The 7,586-nt window shown below is 35.8% G+C and overlaps 1 pseudogene; it reads right to left on the bottom strand.

Moving 5' to 3' along the window:
• Positions 1–3,457: 3,457 nt before the first annotated feature.
• Positions 3,458–3,898, bottom strand: LOC145050439 (putative mitochondrial protein AtMg00820 pseudogene; annotated as a pseudogene).
• Between the last annotated feature and the right edge of the window lie 3,688 nt (positions 3,899–7,586).

The raw sequence follows: 7,586 nt of genomic DNA, 5'->3' as shown, positions 1-7,586 counted from the left end.
ACAGATATCTTTATAGGTTTTTGTCTTCTTTTTTCTTCAAAATTCCATGGTTTTCCCTATTTTTGACCCAACACTTAGTAGCTTCTCTTTCCTCCACAATGTTATGAGAACCGAGACCCTGATCAATTAACCTATCAATTTTGGTCATTCTGAGTTCAACCTTCTTATTCTCGGCTTTGGCAAAAGATAAAGAAAATGATTGCCAAGATTTTAATCCCGCCTTAAGATACTTCAATATATCGTTGAAATAAATGATAGGATTCACATTAGAAGAATTATGAAACGCCACCCAATAATCTCTAACAAATTTGTCAAACCAGTCATGACTCCTCCTTACCATATTTTAGAAAACAAAAGATTGATTTTATATGATTTTCTCTCAAACGAAATTGTTTTTTTTAATAAATTTTACCATTCTGCATGAGAAAAAAATATCATAATGAGTACAATACAAATTATGATTTCTCATTAACATTATGTACTTTTTTTTTTTTACTGATTCCACAATACGAATACTAAGTTCATAGTACGACTTCTACGGACTCATTCTTAATTTATTTTTTACGCAGACTGGTTCTTGAGAGAGAGTTAATAGAAAAGCTTCTGCGGACATGAAATTAGAAACGAAAAAACTAGCACTTTAAATTTTAAATAAATATCGAGTTTGTAGAAACCCTTCTACGTACTCTATGATATTTTGGAAATGATCGGTTATTTTTTATCACTAGAGTTTGAAATTGATATTTTTTGGAAATTTTTAAAGAAATAGGAGGACAAACACACTTTGAGAGTGTAGCACAATGGAGAGTTGTATACTGTGTTCAGACTATTTTTTAATATGCAATTTGACATAATAGAATATTATCCAAAATTAAATATGAATATAAGAAGATAGTGTTGGGGATAAGATCTCAACAAAACAACGCTTCATGAAAGTGGATTGGTTGAATTCCGCACGTCGGAGGCGTTTAAGTTCTGTATGTTAATCAATCAACCTGCTAACACTCTTCAAAAATACCAAAAATGCCATCGTTTTTCTTTCAGTTTCTTATTCATCAAAACGATAGTCACACAACTTTTAAAGCGTAACGTGTTTTGTAAATTACAAAATTGTACAATAAACATTTTAAAAATTTTCAGTGTTTTGTATGATACAATTTTAAAAACTTGATGATAATAATTTTTAAAGTTTGATTGATTGTATGATGTCGACTTCTTAATCATATGATTTTTTTATGACGCCTAGCTTCTAAAACGTATATCTCATGCCAACAATTTTTTTATAAGGAATCATGACATAATGAATTTTAATAACACATATTTATTTCTTGACAAAGTTACTTTTAAATGCTTTATAGTAACAACTTTAAAGCAATTAAAGAAAAAAAATATGCAAAGTATGGCTATGAATCATAACATTATTCCTTAGTTAATGGTTAGATCAAAACCAATTTAATAAAGTTATATGGTAGATAAGATTAGTTGATTTGATGCGAATCCGATCATTAATAGACCAAAATTGCATTATTATTGTCTAATTGCTATTAATTTATATTCCTATGTAGAAACATATGTTTTTAATATACCAATTAGGTAACCTTTCTTAATCTCAACATAAACTTAAATGTGCTGGTGTTAATGATAAGTAAACAAAATACAGATAAATATATAACTTGATATGATATGAACATATAAATGCTATTGCTAAACATGAATGATAAGAAAATATAGAGCACTACAATTTTTGTAAACAATATTAATGGGCTACTTATCAAATATATATCGTATATACTAACAAGTGTTAAAAATCGAGGAAATTGTAATGTAAGATATTTTGGAGCCCATGATGTCTCTCTCTAGCCTTCACAACTCTTTTTTGTCCGGGGCTCCAACTTATATAGATATTTATAGGATTTTGTGTGTAAATACGCTAACAATAACTAAATTATTATGTATTTATTCATAGAGTAATTTACTGATCATATATTTCGTATTTGATTTATCATCTCAAACAACGCCCAATTACATTGAGAAGGAAGATCCAAGACAAACAGGCAGCATCCTAGCATTTCATGGATTGTAAAACTAATTCAATTAAGGTTCATATAAGTATTGCTTATAATGAATAAGAAATAATCTGTTGTGTGTTTCATTCAATGTAAAATTATAAATTTATATAGAGGAATACAAATGAATTGAGAGATAAACTCTCCTAACTATACGGTAGAGTATACTGACTATTTGACTACCTGACTATATACAAATTTTATACACATGTTAATACCCTCCTGCAAGCTAAAGGGCGGGACGGACTTGCAGCTTGGAACGAAGAAAAAGAACACGACTTTTTCCCAATGGTTTTGTAAAGATGTCTGCCAACTGATCAATTGATGAAACATAGCATATGTTGAGTTGTCCTGATTCAACTTGTTCACGTATAAAATGGAAGTCAAGTGCGATGTGTTTAGAGCGGGTACTAATCACGGGGTTTTTGCTCATGAAGATGGCTCCGACATTGTCACACATAATTAATGGAGGATGGCTAATTTGGACCTGTAAATCAGAAAGTAGCTGCTTTATCCATAATAATTCTGCTGTAGTGGATGCCAATGACCTGTACTCAGCTTCCGTGCTAGAACGTGCAACAACTTTTTGCTTCTGGGAGGTCCAACTTATAAGATTTGAACCATGAAAAACAGCAAACCCGTATTGAGAGCGACTATCATCACGATCTGAATTCCATCCTGCATCTGAGTAGGCATGAAGTGACTTTGTTGTTGTGGGCTTGAAGTGTAAATAGTGAGTGATCGTCCCGTTAAGATATCTTAGAATTCGTTTCACCGCCTGCCAATGATGATTTTTTGGGGAATGCATGAACTGACACACACGGTTCATAGAGTAAGAAATATCCGGGCGTGTAATTGTAGCATATTGTAATGATCCAACAACTTGACGATATAGTGTTGGGTCAGGAAAGGGATCACCATCATGTTGAAGCTGACCTTGGGGATCAGAAGGAGTGGTAATAGGGGTAGCCATGGACATATTGCTGCGTTTTAGAATATCTTTGATATATGCTTGCTGTGACAAGGTAAGACTGGTGGGACTTCTAGTAATCTGTTATCCAAGGAAAAAAATGCAAATCACCAAGATCCTTGAGGGAAAACACATGATCCAAATCAGTAATAAAGTGTTGAAGATGAGTGTCATTTGTGCCTGTTATAATCAGATCATCGACATATACAAGGATATATATTGTAGATGAATGTGAAACTCGAACAAATAAAGATGGGTCAGATTGACAAGCATGGAAGTTATTTGTGACTAGATACTGTTTGAGTTTGGTAAACCAAATCCATGGTGCTTGTTTAAGCCCATAAAGAGCTTTGTGGAGTCTACAAACATGATTGGGTTTGGTTGGGTCCTCAAAGCCTTTTGGTTGTTTCATATAAACCACTTATGATAAGTCACCATTTAGAAAAGCGTTGTTGATGTCAAGTTGTCTGATACGCCACCCCTTAGAAAGAGCATTGGAGAGGACCAGTCTGATTGTCGTGGGCTTTATAATTGGGCTAAAGGTTTCAAAGAAATCAACACCAGCTTCTTGGCTAAACCCTTGAGCTACAAGCCGAGCCTTGTGACGGTTAACAGAGCCATCTGAATTGCGTTTTACCCTGAAAATCCACTTACATCCAACAATATTAGTGTTAGTGGGACAAGGAACTAATGACCATGTCTTATTCTTCATGAGAGCATCATATTCTGCTTTCATCGCAATTTGCCAACATTTGTGCTTAAGAGCTTGGGTGAAGGTATGAGGTTTAATATTTGGGTCCATGTGAGTAGTAACTGTTAGGGCTTTAGGTTTGAAGGAATTAGTGCGAGCTCGAGTTACCATGGAATGCTGATTTTGCTCAACAGGTCGAAAGTGAGTGAGTATTGGGTTTGTTTATTTTGCACGAGAACTAACCATGGATTGTTGATATCGAGAATTTAGAGGTTGAGAGTTGATGGTGGATGGAGAAGAGTGATGATCAGATTGAGGGCTGACCGGGGTGAAGGCTGGAGTGGAAGGTGACACATCTGGTGTAGGTGAGGTAGGAACAGTGTGAGAGATTTGCTGTTGTGGAGAAGATCTAAGAGAATCTGCACAGTCAAGAAGTGTAGATGAGGTGACATTAAGATGAGCAGGAACAGATACAGGTTGGGGAAATATATAAGGAAAGATATCTTCATCAAAAACCACATGTCTGGATATATAAATACGGGAAGTGGATTGGTGGAAGCACAAATATCCTTTGTGGGAAGCACTGTAACCAATGAAAATACACGGAAGAGATCGAAAATCAATCTTGTGGTGATTATAAGGTCTTAAGAAAGGATAACACAAACAACCAAAACTTTTGATAAAATCATAGTCTGGGATTTTGTTATAAAGCTTTTCATAAGGTGACTTATAATTGAGAATAGGTGTGATGGTTCGATTGTGTAAATAAGTTGTGGTTTTGAAAGCATGTTCCCAAAACAATTTTGGTAGAGATGATTGGGCTAAAAGAGTAAGTCCTTTTTTGATGATGATACAGTTTCTGCGTTCAACAGCCCCATTTTGTTCCTGTGTGTAAGGACAAGAAACACGATGTATAATACCATGGTGTTGAAGAAATGTGGAGATATTTCTATACTCACCACCCCAATCAGTTGAAGGCTTTTAATATCACAAAAAAAATGATTTTTAATCATGGTTTGAAATTGTAAGAAGGTGGAAAACACTTGAGATTTTTGTGATAAGAAGTAAATCCATACAAACTTAGTGCAATCATTAATAAAAAGAACAAAATATCGAGATCCATTTAATGAAAACACAGGGGAAGGACCCCAAACATCTGAGTACACCAGTTCAAAAGGTTTAGAAGAAGTGATATGGGAAGTTGGTAAATGAAATCTATGACTTTTACCCATTTGACATGAGTCACAGACATTTGGGAATTTATTGGATGAAGTAGGAAGATGAAACTTTGAAACTAATCTTCTTAACACCGGTTCATGTGGATGTGCAAGTCTCTTGTGCCATCCATGAAGAGAGGTTCGAACACCAGTGAAAACGACTTTATTGCGAGTGTGATGTAGTCGATAGAGCCCCTCATTGACGTCCCCTCGGAGGATTGTTTTTCCCTGAAAGTTCTTAACATTACAATGATTACGCCAAAATTCAACATAAACAGGATTGTCTTCTATTAATTTGGAAATGCTAAGGAGATTTTTCGTTAAGTTAGGAACAACAAGCACAGTTGGCAATTTTAGATGAGAAAGAGAAGATGAGCCAACATGAGAAATAGACAAGTTATTACCATTGCCCACTTGAAGTTTGTCGTCCCCTGTGTACTCTTCTGCATGATGAAGTTTGTGGACATCAGGAGAAACATGATCTGTCGCCCCTGTGTCAAAGTAACAGGCCGGATCTATCACATGTGAAGGACTGTTGTACTGGACCACATTAGCCTGTCTTGGCTGGTTTCGGGGATTTGGACGACGAGATGGGAAATCCGTTTGATTTTCCCTTTGCTAACAGTCGATAGCCTCATGACCAGGTTTATTACAGAGTTGACAAACCGGTCGACGACGTCTAGAGTCAGTATTGCGAAAAGAGCCAGAGCTTTGACCCTGAGAAAAGGAAGAATATCGATTGTTGATGGTGTGAGAACGATGTACTGTAAGAGCATTGGATGGGGATTGAACTGCAGTGGGTTGAACTATAGTGGGTTGAACTGTCATTTATCGAAGATGTTTCTGTTCAATGCAAGCTTCTTCCTGAAGAAGAAGACCTGCAAGATCATCGATGGAAAATACTTCTGTCTTCATCATGAAGGATGTAATAAAGGCAGCATATGAGGAATCAAGGCCATTGAGGAGATGCATAATTAGATCTTCAGTGGGAACAGGGTTGTCGTTTTGAGCAAGAGTGTCCGCAATTGAACGTTTTCGTTCAATATGTTCAATCATGGACATGGACCCTTTTAAAAGGGATTGGAGTTGGGCTTTTAGTTGCATGCGATTTGCCCTAGTTTGGGCCTGATATGTTTTCTCAATGGCCAGCCAGGCCATATGTGAAGAGGTGCATCTGGTGACAATAGCTAGGGCTTGCTCTGATAAAGTGGATTGAAGCCAAAGTAAAACAAACCGATCGCGTTTCTTCCATAGAACAAAGTCCGGATTTTGTTGAGTAGAAGCCGGAGTAGCGGGAACAGCAGGAGAATCGGCGGTGGCAGGAGTTCCATTGGTGGCTGGAACAACAATGGTGGTGGGAGGTGGAATGGGATTGAGAACAAAATCTTCTAGGTCAAAAGCTTCAAGAGCTGCAATGATGGTAGTGCGCCATAGACAATGGTTGTCTCTGTTAAGTTTGACAGTAATTGATGGCATCTGAAAGTTGAGAGCGGAGGTGGTGGTGGTTGCCAAGTTGAGAAGGTGAGGAACGGATGTTGCCATTAGAAATAATTTAGTGTATGAGGTAAAGCTCTGATACCATATAATGAATAAGAAATAATATGTTGTGTGTTTCATTCAATGTAAAAGTATAAATTTATACAGATGAATACAACTGAATTGAGAGATAAACTCTCCTAACTATATGGTAGAGTATACTGACTATTTGACTACCTGACTATATACAAATTTTATACACATGTTAATATTGCTCATGTCTATTTTTTCAGAAATCCTGTAGATGTGTCGATATAGGTAGGTCTTGGGCTGGGTCATACTCTAGTTTACTAGTTACTTGAATCTTTGGGTGTTAAAAACTTTTGTGGGACCAATTTCCCAGATTGTGGTATTTTCTTAAAATTTCGGATAGGTTTAACCTAAGTTTAGTCTTCAAGAAGGGTCCTAGTCTTGAATAACTTTATAAAACCCATAACTTGGATCTAATAACTTTATAAAACACACACACACACACACACACACATATATATATATATATATATACACACACACACACACACACACACATATTATAGCCCCACCTAAGCTTAATTATTAAACCTATAAAATATGTTGTTTTAACTTAGTAATTATACTCGATTTGGTTTTCACTTGGTAAATATATCATCCTCGATAACATCTTTTTCCTCCATCATCGTTTTACGATCCCTATTTTCTTTTCTCCATTATTGTTTATTACTTCACCCTAGTGAACATTACTTTTTCCACTGTTAGGAAGATCTAAGATAATTAATATTCTTGCTTTCTTATCATAACTATTGCGTAGATCGTGAATCTACATCTTCAATTGTTAATCGTGAATCCCAAACCGCAATATTTATATAGTAAAACAACGTATTTTCATTGGTGCCTTTGACCCACGAGTACAGTGAGGAGACTCACCTTAATATGCTGATAATCAAAAACTACTCGGGTCGCTGAACCGGATAAACTCACATCAACTAACAATAAATACAACATTAATTAATAATTAACCCACTAACCCAAAATCCAAGGCCTAATCCATAATCCAACTTTCTAAAGGGAAAAAGACCATTTTACCCTTCCCATAACTGGTCGAACCTCTCATGGACCAACTTCCAAAA

Source organism: Lactuca serriola, chromosome 5, assembly GCF_051521515.1.
Source record: "Lactuca serriola cultivar US96UC23 chromosome 5, Lser_US96UC23_V15, whole genome shotgun sequence".
Classification (NCBI taxonomy): Eukaryota; Viridiplantae; Streptophyta; class Magnoliopsida; order Asterales; family Asteraceae; genus Lactuca; species Lactuca serriola.
The sequence above is the reverse complement of the archived record's forward strand: the minus strand, read 5'-3'. Positions and strand labels throughout refer to the sequence as shown.